This window comes from Vombatus ursinus, unplaced genomic scaffold (genome assembly GCF_900497805.2).
Source record: "Vombatus ursinus unplaced genomic scaffold, bare-nosed wombat genome assembly UNPS02014802.1, whole genome shotgun sequence".
Taxonomy (NCBI): domain Eukaryota; kingdom Metazoa; phylum Chordata; class Mammalia; order Diprotodontia; family Vombatidae; genus Vombatus; species Vombatus ursinus.
The window spans coordinates 28368649-28385007 of record NW_020954580.1 but is presented as its reverse complement, the minus strand read 5'-3'; the positions used below and the strand labels follow the sequence as shown (position 1 = coordinate 28385007).

At 38.6% G+C, this 16359-nt stretch overlaps 1 protein-coding gene across 5 annotated transcripts in view; it reads right to left on the bottom strand.

Annotated features, from left to right (window-relative positions):
* The window catches only part of ENOX1 (ecto-NOX disulfide-thiol exchanger 1), a 548229-nt gene that overhangs the window by 480267 nt on the left and 51603 nt on the right, over positions 1-16359 (bottom strand). For 2 of the 5 annotated variants that reach the window (XM_027873689.1, XM_027873691.1), the window contains exon 2: positions 2884-2952. The exons of the other annotated variants lie outside the window; for them this stretch is intronic. The gene's annotated coding sequence lies outside the window, so the exon portion shown is untranslated. The remainder of the gene's footprint in view (positions 1-2883; positions 2953-16359) is intronic. 5 annotated transcript variants of the gene reach the window in all.

Sequence of the window (16359 nt, the reverse complement as noted above, 5' to 3'; positions counted from 1 at the left end):
TTTCAAGTTTCAAATTGGTGAACTTTCTGTATCAGGTATGTCAAGCAACTTTTCATAATTTGGTTACCGCTAAAATAATTTAGCTATTGCTGGTTATTGTTTTAATGTGTAAACTAGCCAAAAAGTTTGTTTGAGTTATGTATGACTTGCTGAGAATTTTCAAGTATATAGAAATCTCTAATGATTAGCTTTTTACACCAGGACAAATTTAAGAATGAGATGTAAATCCTGGAAAAGTTTTCCTAAGCTGTGATTAGTAAAACTTGCTGTTTGAGGTAAAAGCTCATAGGATTTTATTTTGAGTTGTCTGATGGGTCATAATCCATTGATAATCAATAATCCACCATCTGAGAGAAATGCTACAAGCTACTCAGACAAGGTGATATTGATGAGAAGTCAGCATAGGGAAAAGCTGAGAGGACAATTTTAACCTCAGTCTAAGATGGAATCCTCCTGACTCAGTTTCCCTATCATGTTCCTTTGAAAAGGAATGTTACCCACCTAGCTATTTCTGAGTCTGGCTATGAGGTGGATTTGATACTGCCTGGTTGGAAAACTGAATTATCTGAATCCAAACAGAGCTATGGATGTTTTATCCTCTCAAAGTTGGGCCCTAAATCTAGCCCCCTGCTTTATATCTGGGCCCTGCAGTTTCTTCTGTCAGATTTATGTCTTCCAGACTATGGGCCATTCACCTACAGTTGATAGCAAACAGTGGCTACCAGTCAATGTCCTCCATTGTTCCCTGGATACAGCCTGTGCTCAGTTCCAGTTAACCTCCTCTTTGGGACCCCCTTGAGGCAGGGACAGCTCTATGCCCCTTGCCAGCAGGAAGCAGTTTCAGAAGCCGAGACCTTTGCCCCTTACTCCAAAAGAATTTGGGTCCCATTTGTTTGAGGGGGGAATGATGGAGTTGGGATCTGGGCCCCAGAAAGGAAAAACCCTGGACTTTCCCTCCTGGCCAAATCTCTGGCATTCACCTGAGGCTGTAATCCCATCAACTGGCCTTTCGTTGTGGTTACACCCAATCTCCCCTCCATTGTCTTACCTCTCTGTGGCCCCTGGCCATTTCCCACACTTAATCCTAGCTAGGCTCCATTGTCTAGGTCCCAAGAGTTCTGCTCACCCCAGTTTACTGGCCACTCCCATCCAGATCTCCTTAGGCCCCTCCTCCCATCACCCCAAACTACTTGGCCACTCCTAGATCCCTCCCACAGGCTTTTTGTATGTAAGGTCCATCTTGTCTCTATTAAGAGGCTGGGATTCTTATAACCGAACCATAGCTCAGATTCTTAAAATCTAGCCAATAGCTTACTAATGTTCAGATTCCTTAAGAGTCTGTCCAATATGATGGATGTTCTAATAAACCTTGTCTTTGGCTGAAAAAATAAAATAAAATAAGATAAAGTAAAATAAAATGTAAAGTCTAGAAATGAGTGCAAACTTCAGATATGGTTTGACCAGAACAGAGAGTACAATGAACCTTATCACCTTCTCAGTCTGGGCCACCATGTCATTCTTAATGTAGTCTAATACTGAATTGTCTTTGTTGTCTACTGTATGACACTATGCATTTGTACTTTATTTCTTGTCCACTAAAACCTCTAGATTTTTTTTTTCAGACAGATTTCTACTTGCCACAGTTTGTTCACTTTCTATTTGGAAAGGTGAATTTCTGGGCCCTAAAGTAGGCTTTTCTTTGATCTCTACTAAATATCATTTTAGATTTAGCCCCACATCCTAGCCTGCTTAAAAAAAAATAACTTTCTAACCCAGCTCTGCTGTTCAATATGTTACCTACTCCTTCCATTACTGTGTCATCAAGAAACTTGGTGAGTATTCCACCACTGGAATACTTCATTCGAGCCACTGACAAAACTGTTAAACAACCCAGGACCAAGGAGAAATTCTTGGGACACTCTATGAGACACTTCCTCCCAAGCTGATGCCAAACCATTAATTATTACTTTTTCGTTCAATGGACCTTTTAACTAGTATTGAACCTGACTTTATGATAATATAGTACCAATGTATGTCCATTGCGATTTTTGCCCAAGTTAAATGGTCCCAGTTCTTAATTTTAAAGGATTAATATTTATATTTTTCTAACTTAAAAATACTAAATTAAGTTGCCTTTCTATGTAAAAATATTGATTGAGGGGCACCTAAGTGGTGCAGTGGATAGAGCACCGGCCCTGAAGTCAGAAGGACCTGAGTTCAAATCTAGCCTCAGACCAAATACTTGACACTTACTAGCTGTGTGACCCTGGGCAAGTCACTTAACCCCAATTGCTTCACTAAAAAAAATATATATATATATATGTATATATTGATTGAGCTGATTTACCTAGTGTGGTATGTAAGACTTATGAAGTTGACATACACTTATGAGAAATTCAATCACATTTTCATTTACTAATAAGTTACAAGCAAGGTAGAAGAGTTTTCTTAACTAATGATTTTTAGGGAGGAAGTTCATTTTAGTTTCTGTTTTGGTTTTAAACAATTATTTTCCTCTCCTTTGGATAACTAGAAATAGTTCACTCCTGATTCAAAGAAGACCCTTCATCTTTAAAAATCAATGACTCACAGCTAAAACTTTGCAAGTTGTGGCTGCTATTACCAAGGATGCTGGTATGTATTGGCATTCTGTATTTCTCTTCAAAATTCATTTAAAAAAATACATTCATCTGGAAATGTACTTGAATTTTATTCATAACCAACTTGGAAACGACTTATGTTGACAAGAAGCCCGTACAAAAACTGAGATTTTCTGCCAAGCTCCCAGATTGCCTACCCCTAGCTAAACTCAAACTTTAAACTTTAAAAGGATATAATTTTCCCAACACCCATGGTTGGAAAAGTAAAAGTATATATTCTCACCTCTCAATTCATTTATGTTGCTACTGACTTTCTCTTCATTCTCAGCATACTAATACAGACCTTCAATTTCTGTGAAGGAAAAAAAAAATTGATCTACTTGAAAGCTTTTGGCTACCATGACAACTGAAGTGTTGAGTCCCCCACCAAAGTGTTCTGCCTCTGCTCATCATGTTCTTAACAAGCCCACAGTCCTTTTTTCCTTCTTCTTCTAAAAGCCCAGAGACAGTTGTGTTTAAAATCTGTAGTCAGAGTGAATAACACATAAGCATGGAAAATAAGGTCCTTGGGCAGCTTCTTTTTCTTGTGTCCTTTTATCAGGCATGATCAATTTTCTCCATTTGCACTGGGAAGCCAAAGCTAGTTTGGGTTTCTCTATGTGTTATGTACTAAAGTACAAAGAAAGGGGGGAAAATGCCCTATTTCTGTCAGAGCCCCAGGGAAGGTTCCTGAGTAAGTCTCACCATCAAGAGGCAGTTGAGTGTTAAACAGACATAATAATAACAGCTCATATTTGCATAACACTTTTATTGTCTGTAAAGTGTTTTCCTTACAACAACCTTGAAAGGTAAGTACTGTGAGAGTGAAATCCTATTTAACATATGAGAAAACTGAGGCTCAGAAAAGGTCAGTGACTAATGCACTCTAACATAACTAGGTAATAATATCAAAGTTGGGAACTGGGTGTCACCACTTAGACACCAAGTCTTCTTGTTGCAAGTTCAGGGCTGACTCTATGCCATGCTGGAGAAAGTTGTACGGTAAGCAAAGCACAGGACATCAAAACGAGCTATTTCACAGATGTGTTCTATGAAATTTGGAAATACTGAAAATTCCCTTGAGCCTTCTATACCCATGCATATAACAAGTCCATGATCTTCATGGGGGAAACAGAGGTATACAGAAAGGGACAGCCCATGCAAAAAGCCTGAAAAGGGGGGATAATGTGTCAAAATCAAGGAAAAGCTATTATTACAGTTTGACTAGAAGAAAAAGTATGTGAAGACAAAAAATATAAATACTGCTAAAAGAAGAGATTGGAAGAAGATTTTAAAGGTCTTTAAATGCCAGGTTAGCAATTTGTATTTATCTACTATGCTATTGTGAACGCTCCCTTCTCTAAAGTTTGTTCTGAGGTTTCATCACAACACCTTACAATCAGAGACTCTCAGACTCTGAAGGGACCTCAGAGGCTAGAGAATTCAGCTCATGTCTGACCAAGAACAGCCCATACAATATACTGGACAAGTGGTCATTCAGTATGTGCTTGAAGGCCTCAACTGAGGAGAGATCTTCCATGTCCTGCAGCAGTTCATTCTTCTTTCAGATATCTCCATTTTGTAGGAAGCTTTCCCTTACATTAAAACTAAATTAGACACTTAAAGTTTGTCCCTTTTGGCCTTCTGGGGCCAAGCAGACCAAGTCAAATCCCACTTCCAAAAGACAAATATTTGAAAGGCTCATGTTCCCTTCTGAGTCATTTCTCATCCAGGCTAAGAAACCTTTTGTTTATTTGGACAAGCAATCACTCAATGAACATTTACGAAATACTTACTAGCCAGGCACTATGCTAACTATAGGAGATACAAAGAATGACAAAAATATCCCTTGCTCTCAAAGAGCTAACATTCTAATGGAAAGGACATCACATAAAAAGATATGTAAAAGTAGAGGGGAAGCCTCTAGTAATTAGGGCAACCAGGAAAGACCTTTGCAGAAAGTGGTACTGGGGCTGAATCTTGAAGGAAGCCAGGGATTCTAAGTTGTAAAGGTGAAGAAAGAAAGCATTTCAGGACTTGTGAACAGCCAGGGCCAACACATGGAGACAGATGGAATGTCTTCTGTAAGGAACAGCAAATAGATCTTCATAACTGGGTAAGTAGAATGTGTGAAGAGGAAGAAAGGCTAGGACGGGAAAGGTAGGAAGGAGCCTAATTGTAAAGAGCTTTGACTGATCACTGGTAACTTTGGAGAAAGACATTTCAGCTGAATAACAAGATCAGAAGCCCCATTGCAGACAGTTTAGAAAACAATAATATGCGAAGGGAAACACCAAGTGTAGATCGCATTCTCAAATAGCTGAGCCATAAAGCAGAGGAGGGTAGATAATAGCTACTGGGAATGGTAAGATCAAGTGAGTGTTGGTGGGTTTTATTTATTTGTTTCTGTTTTTTATCTTTATTAAGGACAGAGGAGACAGCATGTTTGTAGCTAGCAAGAAAGAAGCAAGCAAACAGATTGAAAATAAGAGAATTGGGATGATAATGTGAATAATTTTCAGAAAGAAATCAACAGTGTATAGCGTTGGCAAAGAAAAGGCCTATCACTTCACCAGTGATGAAAGTGAATAAAGAGATAGTAGTGAGAGATGAGGAGAAAGAAAGATAAAGGATTTCATAGTGAATGATCCCACTCAATTTTTCAGTGAAGTATGAGGTGGGAGACAGGGAAAGGAGTACAATGGAGGGCTTGAGGAAAGTTAAGATTTGGAACTACCACTGTGGAGGGTGGGATAGCAAACAAAAGGTACAAGGTCACACTGAAAATTTACCAGAAACACAATATCACTCTGGCAATTCTGAAAGAACCATTTGAGGCTGAAGCATTATCAATATTTATTGTACCATTATCAATATTTGTTGTTGTTGTTGTTGTTGAGTTGTTTCCGTCATGTCTGACTCTTCATGACCCTATTTTGGGATTTTCTTGGTAGAGATACCCGAATGGTTTACCATTTCCTTCTCCAGCTCATTTTACAGATGAGGAAACTGAGGCAAACAGGGTTCAGTGACTTGCCCAGGGTCACATAGTTAGTGTCTGAGGCTGGATTTGAACTCAGGAAAATGAGTGTCCCCAGGCCTGGAGTCACTTAGCAGCCCAAGAAATTAACCACAACATGTACAAGAAGACTATTTTGCCCGCTATATTCTATAAGGGCTTTGTGTTGGAGTTTCTCCTATACTCTATCAAACACCCATTTTAGGTATTGGGGCTCAGGTGGTGTTTAGGACCTTGTTCCAAATACATCTGTATCAAGACGACTGCTTTCCCAGACTTCTGAATACAAAGGAGACTCACTTTTCTTGCTGACCCCTCAAATCTTATATTCCACATCATCTCCTTAGCATATGAAAAATCTTAAGGGCTCCCTTTGACCTATTTCAAAAGTCAATGGCATGGTTCCATACACAAGGAATAGCCAAGTGCCAGCTCTTAGCTTATCATAAGCATCAGGTCAGAGTCCAGACATTCCTGTAATGGGATATTATAAAGTCAAAGAGTTCTTGGCCTTTTTGGAGTAGTCCTTTCAGACCTTTTAAATATGACAAATAGAATAGAAAAAGAGTGTTGTTTTGCCTTTGTTTTTTAAATACTGGGACCCATCATACACATGCAGGAAAATATAAGCACAGAGCCTCTTCTATCTGGCTTCAAGAAGTTAGCGTTCCTTGAAGTCAATAGGTCCTGATATTGTCCTTATATACTTAATATCTGCCTAATGATATTTAGATGGCAGAGTGCATAGAGTGCCTAGAGTCAGAAAGACTCAACCTCCTGAGTTCAAAGACGGCCTTAGACACTTCCTAGCTGTGTGACCCTGGGCAAGTCACTGAACCCTGTTTTCCCCAGTTTCCTCATCTGTAAAATGAACTGGAGAAGGAAATGGCAAACCACTCCAGTATCTCTGCCCTTCACTCCTGGTGTGGAGACTCATTACACTGCATTCTCCTCATGCACTCCTCAGTCTGACCAAATAGACCTTCTCACTCTTCCTCACACTTGACAATCCATTGTGCATCTCTCTACCTTTGCCCAGGCCAGCCCCTAGAACTGTTTTCCTATTTTGCTTCTAGAATTATTTTAGAATCCCCAGTTGCATTTAAATTTTACTTTAAACACCACCTCCTATTAGAGGAGGAAGCAGGAATATTTGTATGCATTTTGTCCATACTTATTTTGGATATGGTGGCACAGTGGATAGGGTGCCAGGCCTGGAGTCACAAAAACTAATTTTCTTAAGTTCAAATCTGGCCTCAAACACTTACTATCTGTGTGAACCTGGGCAAGTCACTTAACCCCATTTGCCTCGATTTTTTTCATCTGTAAAGTGAGCTGGAGAAGAAAATGGCATCTCTGCCAACAAAACCCCAAATGGGGTCACAAAGAGTCAGACATGACCGCAAAATGACTGATCAAGAACAAATTTTGGATATGCTCATATGTACATATCTTTCACAATGTGATGTAAACTCCTTCAGGGCAAGGACTATTTTATTTTTAGGAATCTAATATAGTGATTGCAACAAAATAGGTGTTTAATAAATGTTTGCTGATTGACTGATTCTTTCTGGATGTCAGAATATGACGGTCATTTGGTTTTATCAACAATGAAAGTGATACCGGTAACACACACCCAGGCAATCTTGGCAGGAGTGCATTGGCGGGGAGGGGGGGTGCCATTAGAATCTTTAGGCTTATACTTGAAACATTAATGACCCTTCGAGGAGATTATACACTTCTGACATTTTAAATAGCTTAAGTCAACATTTTCAGCCATCTGGGGGAAAATATTGTAGCATATCATTGAGTCTATCTAAATTGAGCCTTTCAACACTTAAAACAACATCTCTCCTCCATTTCGCCAATATCTTTTGTTGCAGCCATTTTTCTGAAATAGTGCCTCAAATTGCAAAATATGACTTAACAACCAATTACTCGTACAGTTTGAAAAACAAGCAAATCTCTCAGCAGGAGGAAGCTTTGCCCTGAGGCCCAGGTTCACTCTCTGGCACAGGATCCTCAGTCCTTCTTCATCAGTTCCAGCAATGTTCCATTTCTTTCCAGCCCAGTAATGTATTGGACTCACAGACAGATTCTCTAAACACTCTCCAAGATTCTGATATCATATTCAATGGAAACTCTCTTCATCATCTTTTATTTTTCCAATCCGCTAATCCTACCACCTTTTCAGTCATTAACACCCAAGGGTAGCAATCACCCTCAGGAGTGATGTCTTTGAAGGAGATGGTGAATGGTGCGTTATTTAAGGGATCTGGCAACAGTACCTACACTTTATGAAGAGCTTTAATGGGACAGACATGGGCAGATCAATCCAAAGCCATTTGACTAAAGAACCATGTCTCAGAATTTCGGAGTTGGAACGGAACCTGGGTTAGCCATCTTTCCAATCTCATTCCCTAAAGAAATCCCCATTGCAATATACCCAACAATTGGCTATGTAGTCTTTACTTGAAGACCTACATTGGGCGAGGGGGAGGTGCATAACACCTTTCTAAGGCAGCTTGTTTCAATGTTGCACAGTTTTAATTTCTAGATTCTTCCCAACACCACCTTACTGCCCCAGCAGCAAGCCCGAACGTGCAGCTTTCCATCCTGTACCCACTAATTCAGTTCTGCTCCATGGATTGCATGCATTTCAAGGAAAAAACCAAGGTCATCTCTGGGAAGCAATAAAAACAAACAGCCTTATGGTAAGCATTGAACAGAGATGGAGAGGCTCTTTTTGAACAAAACATAATGCTTCCCATTAGACAGAGGCCAGAATTTCAAAGAGTAACAGTCCATACAAAAAGTGCACACTGCCAGTGACCAGTAAACAGAATAAAAACATCAACAGTGTCATTTCATGGTCACATTCCTCTGTGTGTGTGTGTGTGTGTGTGTGTGTGTGTGTGTGTGTGTGCTTTTAGAAACATTAGGATCTAATACAAAAGGAAGAACTGAAGGTGATCTGAGAAATATAGATCTTACTGTTTATAGAATGAGATTAATCAGTGGAAAAAATGTATTTTAAATAATAAAGCGATCTATGAGAAAAACCATGACTACTAAGACCTTACCTGTAAATAGCTATAAGAATTTGTCTGAATCTATATCAACAGGGCAAAATAATAAGGTTTTTGGTATTTTCTTAAGAGCAGCAACTATGCTTTCCAATAAATTTCTGCCTAGAACTTAACTGTGACCCAAATCTAAAGATGAATTTTCTCTCTCCCTCTCTCTGTGTGCCTGTCTCTCCCCCCTCCCTCCTTTCCTCCTTTCGTAACCTGTTTCCCTTCCTCCCTTTCTGCCCACACCCCTCTGTTTCAAATAGGGAAATACCTCTCTCTCTCTCTCTCTCTCTCTCTCTCTCTCTCTCTCTCTCTCTCTCTCTCTTCTGTCTCCCCTCTCTCTGAAAATATGGTTGATGCCAAAGTTGTTCTTCCTTTTTTCTCCCATGGAGATTTTCTCTCCTATTCTCTTCTAAAAGAAATCCCCGGCTCTTCTCTCATGAAGCTTTTCCATTTGTAACTTAAAATATGAATAGAGAGCTTTTATACCCACAAGCTACGTGAGTATGCTGCAGCTCCATAAGACAGTGTTGCCCTTTGCTTGGGCCATCTGGGGCAGGGGGTGAAGGAAGATAAACTTAGTGATCCCTCCCAGAGATGCAAATTAGCCAAAGGGGCATCCCAGCTCTTATTGTTTATTCTGATAACAACGTATCATGGATTTATTATCTAGGATCAGTTTTACCAGAAAGTAGCTTCTTCAGAGTCCTCTGGTCCTGTGCTTTTAATCTAAATTTAGAATTGGCTTATAAACATGTTAAACAAATTGGTCTGAGTTACTATCCTCTGACAAGGGAAAGCAACAGCTACATAGCCTCGATAAGCCCAGGGGAACAACCAGGATAGGTTACCAACAGCAGAATTTTCTGAGTATCTGCCTCAGCAAAGTTTCTAAATTCTGAAATGGAGTCAAGAGCACAGAAATTTGTAACCATCACACAAGAGTTTTGATGGTTTTTTCCAAAAGTTTTCAGTACCTCCAGGAAACCTAAATGAAACAATAGGCCAGTAAGACTGATGCTGTTTCCCAAAACAGGAAAATGATAAATGTTGGAGAAAATGTGGGAAAATTGAAACACTAATGAATTGTTAGTGGAGTTGTGAACTGATCCAACCATTCTGGATAGCAATTTGGAACGATGCCCAAAGGACTATGCAATTGTGCATACCCTTTGACCCAGCAATACCACTTCTAGGTCTGTATCCCAAAGAGATCATAAAAATGGGAAAAGGACTCACATGTACAAAAATATTTATAGCAGTTCTTTTTGTGGTGGCAAAAAAAAAAAATTGGAAATTGAGGGGATGCCCATCAATTAGGGAATGGCTAAACAGGTTGTGGTATATGAATATAATGGAATACTATTGTGCTATAAGAAATGATGAGCAGGAATACTTCAGAAAAACCTGGAAAGACTTATATGAACTGAGACTGAGTGAAATGAGCAGAACCAGGAGAACGTTGTACACGATAACAGCCATGTTGTGCAATGACTGACTTTGATAGACTTAACTCTTCTCAGCAAGGGAAAGATCCAAGACATCTCCAAAAGTCTCATCATGGAAAATGCTATCAATATCCAAAGAAATATCTATGGAGTCTGAATGCAGATGGAAGTGTACTATTTACTCTCCTTTTCTTTTGTTGTTTCATTTTGTTTCTTCTTTCTCATGGTTCCTCCCATTAGTTCTAATTCCTCTTTACGTCATGACTAATGTGAAAAGATGCTTAATGTGAATGTTTAAGTACAGCCTCTGTCAGATTACTTGCCTTCTTGGGGAGGGGGAGGAGGAAGAGGAGGGGAGAAAATGCAAAACTCAAAATCTTATGGAAGTGAATGTTGAAAACTAAAAATAAATAAGTTAAATATCTAAAAATAAATTAAATTAAATTTTATAAAAAAACTGATGTCATTTCCTAGTGAATTTCTAGAATTTATTATTAAAGGGATGACTTGTAGACTTGTGAGTGCTTGCAAAGGGACATGGTAATCATTAAAAGCCAATATGGGTTCACCAAGAACAAGATACATCAAACTACCCTGACTTCCTTTTTTGATAGTATTTTTAGACTGGTAGGCCAGGAGAAAACTATGGGAAGATACAGCTGTATTTCAACCAGCAAAGTAAATCATTAAACCCTTGTGGTACAGGGGACAGATAAGTAGACACTGTGAGAATACAGTTAGGTAGGCTAAGAATTGCTTGAACAGCTGGATACAAAGGCATGTCTTCATGTCAACCAAGAAAGAAGATTCTAGTAGAGCAGTACACAGATCTCTCTTTTGTCTTGTACTATTAAACATTTTTATCTGTGACCTAGATGAAGCCTTAGATGGCATGCTTATCAAATACATGAATGCCACAAAATTGGGTGTCAGAGCTAATATAAGGAGTAGCAATTAATATTCAAAAAGATCTGGACAGGCTCGAACCACAATGGGTTGACTCTGATAGGAAACTGCTACATCTCAGTTAAAAAAAAATCAGAAAAAAGTAAAAGTTCAACATAGGATTGGGGACATGGCTAGACAACATTCCCTATGAAAAAAGGCACGGGAGTTTTAGTGGATTGCAAACTCAGTATGAAGCAACAAGATGAGATGATAGTCAAGAAAGTGAATTCAGTCTTAAGATGCTGTCTCCAAAAAAGCATATTCCCAATAAAAGTATACATTCCAAGTATTCAGCCATACTTAACAATAAAACAGCCATAGACCTTGAATTATCATCAAGTATCATATTATTATTTTTTTTTTTGGCTAAGCAATGGGGTTAAGTGACTTGCCTAGGGTCACACAGCTAGTAAGTATTATGTGTCTGAGGTCGGATTCGAACTCAGGTCCTCCTGAATCCAGTCCTGGTGCTCTACCCACTGCGCCACCTAGCTGCCCCCATATTATTAATTTTATATAACTTTACATCTTAGTTAAAAGAAATCTCTCATGAAGTAATGTATAAATGTTTATAATGTTTAAAAAAATACACCAAAAAAATTAAAAAAACAATTTGGCAGGTGGGGACCTACATTAACACCAAGATTCCTGCCTCTACACCTATTCCTCCCTTCTCCATCACTCACCTTGGGTTTAGTTGTACTATATAATCCCGCCCCTATGGAGGTGGGGGTGGGGAGAATCTGGAAGTATCTTTACTTTGCGAAGACAAAATCTACTCTGCTATGGATAACTACCATAATGCTTCGACACTTTCCTTACCACTGAACATTCGGAAATTGGATTTGAAAGCCTGGAGCTACTTCCATGTGTGAAGACTTCACCAAACCATCTGAAAAAAATGAATGCCTCAGCTTTCTATAATAGCCCTCAAAATTATAGAGTGTCAAGACACTAGGCCTTTCACCTCCAGGATATTTCCTACAACTGGTACCTCATATACCAGACCTCTTCCAATCAAAACTTCATCTAGGAACAGGATTTCAGACACCAGCCCCAACCAAGATCCAAGCACATGTTCCATGTACAAGGAATCCCTTGACTACACATCATCCCCTACCATATTGGGAAGAGATGAATTAACTGGCACTAAATTTAAGTTTAAATTTAATTATGTGTTATATATTATATATAACTCAATTAAATTGATATTTAATAATACCCTTGGGGGTCTGATTGACCCCTTTTCCCTAGGGACTAGGAAAGTAAAAACCGATGCCATCTTCCATTTTCACAGAACCCTTGAGAGTAGGAGCACCTATATTAACCAGAGCTAGCAAACTCCCATCTACTCCTTCTCTTAATTTCTGTGATTCAGTACTGGGGGCTGCCTAAATGAAATCTTTCTGCCTCTACTATAACCTCTTGCTTTTCATTTCCTATATACCTTAATTATCAATCCCATGATCCTGTTTTGCTCTGACCTCTCCCCTTCCACTGTGCCCTCTAGAAGTCTTAATTCTATTACTTTCATCTTAGGTGCTGTCCTCTCACATTCTTTTCTCTTCCTTGAATTGATGAAAACCTGGCTCCTCCCAGAAGTTGTTCTGCCCCTGCTCACCCTTTCAATGGCTCATTGTGCCATTCATCACCTACCTCCAAATAAGACAACAGATTTCAAGGGGAGGAGGTCTTTAGTCCTTGATCAGAGCCAGGACAGTAGCCTCACCTTCCCAGACCCAGAAATGGAGAGGCCAAGGGGCAATAAGTATTGTTGGGCAGGGTCTTTGATATTAGTGGAGGTATTCCGCCTGTTTGAGTGTTCTGTCAAAATGGAAAGTTTCAGTGACTCAGGATTGAGTACTTCTCATGTTAATAGATTTCCAAAGGAGCGATTTAAGGAGGGAGGGCTGTGAATGAGTGGGGAACCTCTGGATATATTCCTGATCAGGGCTAAAGTTGGAGCACTGATGCTCACTAGTCAAGCAGTGGGCCACTCAATATAAGTAGGGCTACAAGATTGAGTCACAGTAGAATCTAGGGTAACAGGTTCCCTGGTGGGGAGGGTTTTGTCCACCAAATTGGCCATAGCCAATTAAGGAGGGTTTCAAGCACTATTTTCATTGGTCTCACTCTCCAGCCTCCCCAAGGCTCTCAATTTTACATCCCAAGACTCTAGGACTAACCATCAGCTTTAGTATAAGTAACATGAACCTAATCAGAGACTAAAAGTGAAAACTGTCTGTTTTATTCACCCTCAAAGAATGAGAAAGAAAAAAAAAAGTTGATTTTCCTCAAGATATCCTTATCTCCAACAGCCCTAGTCTACAAAGACATCTGATCCAATTGCTCACGCTTATGTCCTTATTTTAAATTCATGCTATCCTGGGGGAGGGGAAACAGTGGGGAGGAAGTGGTCAGTAGTGTTTGAAAAGTGAAAAGTAGTAACTCTTCACCATTTCAATGAAAACAAAATAAAGACTAAAAGAGTAAGTATGGAGTTAGGTCAGATATTAAGAAATACATGTTTATAATGATCAAGAAAAATTACAGTATATCATAAAGGGAGGTTATGTAATCTCCATTTTTTAAAATGGTCTTTAAGTATGATAGCATACATACAGTATATATTCAGTAGTTGTTGGGTGACTAACCAAATGAATAAATACAGTCTCTCCTGTCACTAGCAGTATTGATGAAAGATGATATGGAAATAATTTCTGGCCCAAATATTTAAGTACTATTTTTAAAAGAGGATCATATAATCACAGATAAGACAGAAATTTAGAACTGAAAGGAAGCTAGTCCAACCCTCTAATTTTGGAGATGAAGAAATTCAAACCTTGTGGGATGGGATGATATGCCTAGCCCAATGCAGGATAAACTTCAACTTCAATAAATGTTTACTAAGAACATAGGGTATGGGGCTTGTTGATTTTATTTTGTTTTGTTTGTTTTGGCAAGGGGAGGGGGGAAGAACAAAGATTAAATAATATATGGTCCATGGAGTAGGGAAGATAAGGACTATAAATACCTATAAAAATGCATAATTGCATAAGAAACTTTTTGAGGTTCAAAAAAATTACCATCTCAGAAAAACCAGTGAAGACTTCCTGGAGGAGAGAGCATTTGAGCTGAATCTTAAAGTGTGGGTAGAATTTCAACAGAGAGAAAGTGAGATGAGGAAGCATTCCTGCCAGAGAAAACGATGTGGCCATTTCTGGGGATAGTGAGCTGGGCTGGAAGACAGAACATCACCATGGTAGAAGAGTGTGTATAATAAGGCAAGAAAGATGAGAAATTTCTTTAAGGCCTTCTCTGCTAGCAGACCTAAGTCCATCCCTTTCTAGATGTCTCTTTTCTTTGTCTTCCAAAGGAATCTGTCTGTGGAACATCTATTAATCATACTGGCTACAAACAGCTACTTGTGTTTTCTCAGCTTAATGACATGGAAGAAGAGTAGAACACTAAATAAAACAAAAAAAAAATCTGGGAATAATGAAATATTTGCAGCCAAACTAAATTTTCATGAGTCTGATGATTTTCCAAAACTATTTACAAGGCTAGAAAATGGAACTTATTGAGATTCCTTTAGGTCAATGTTTCCCAATCCAAACTATACAATGGCATGTATGATATGCTATGTAAGCTCCTTGGTGGCAAGTATTACTTCTTTTTTTTTCCTTTGTTCACCCAGGACCAAGAACAAAGCCTGATATGGAAGGATCTTGAGATAGGGAGAAGGATGTAAAAACAACAACAACAAAAATCAATTCAGAAATAACAGAAAAATTATCTACAAAGATAGAAGGTGCACAATATACCTCCAAAGCACCTCAACATTCCTGTCACACTGGGGTTCAGTGTATTGCTCACATATCAAAATCAGTAGCTGATTTGGCTTGTTCAGTTCAGCCATTTTTCAGTTGTGTCCAACTCTTTGTCACCCCATTTGGTGTTTTCTTGGCAAAGATACTGAAGTGATTTTCCATTTCCTCCTCCAATTTATTTTAAAAAATGAGGAAACTGAGGCAAACAGCATTAAGTGACTTGCCCAGGGTCACACAGCTAGTGAATCTCTGAGGTCATATTTGAACTCAAGGAGATGAGTCTTGACTCAAGGCCCAGCACTTTATCCACTGTACCACATACCTGGCCCAAAGGAAGGAGTAACACTTTAAAAATATTGTTTATCATTTTTTTCACGTAAAAATATTTGGAAGTATGTATAGTAGTCTGAAACAAATTTGTATCTTGAATAACATCACCTATGACCAATCAAAATAATAATAATTTAACTTATTCAAAGAAAACAACCTATGTATCAGCAAAACCTGGTTACTGCCATCTCATATGGAAGCAAAGTTGTAAAAATGCATTTGTGCATGCCATAGAGATAGGCATAATTTAGGTCTAGACTCCTATTATTCCACTTCATTCTAACAGTGCTTGGCAAATATTAAACACTTAATAAGTGTTTTCTTTTTCATTCATTCTTTCTTTCAAAGGTGAATCATACAACCTATTACATGAAGGAAACTGAGAAGTATTAGAAAGTCAGTGAAGTGTCTATCTTCTGTCTATCTTTCTACTTCAAAAGCACATTCCTTCCTGGAAAGTAGATCTCCTATGAAAATAAGTAATGGTCTACATATCTAGGGACTAAATGAAGTCACAGAAGCAGGTATTTGTTTTCTTTTCCTGAGCTGAAAATATCTAGGGTACATAAACTGAGCTGTAACTTCCCTTACTTACACTAAGGAGAACTAATCTCTGACCTCCCTTTTCCTTCAGGAGTGAAGGAATAGGCATAATCAAGAACACAGGCATGATTAAGTGGATGAGGATGAGTAAAAGGCTCAGAATAGGATTGGAGAACAGGTGGAGACAAAAGTATAAGAAAACTCATCTTACTTTTTTTATTCTAGGAATGGGGAGTTGTTTGCAAGCAAACGATGGAAGGTAGTTGGTTTTTTTTTTTTATTTTCAGCTTTTTATTTTTGCTTATTCAGGTTTTTTTTAATTTTGTGTTTCAGTTGGATACCTAAGTTTGCTAAAACACATAAATAGGTTTTAGTGCTTGTTATCAGCTACTACTGTCATTCAATTTCACGTTTAGCCTAAGCACAAAGTGTTATTCATGACTAGATTTTCTAGAGATTTCTGGTTTAGGTTCTTCCATGATGGTTTCACCACTATCTGTAGGTACATGACTTTTTTTTTTTTTTTTT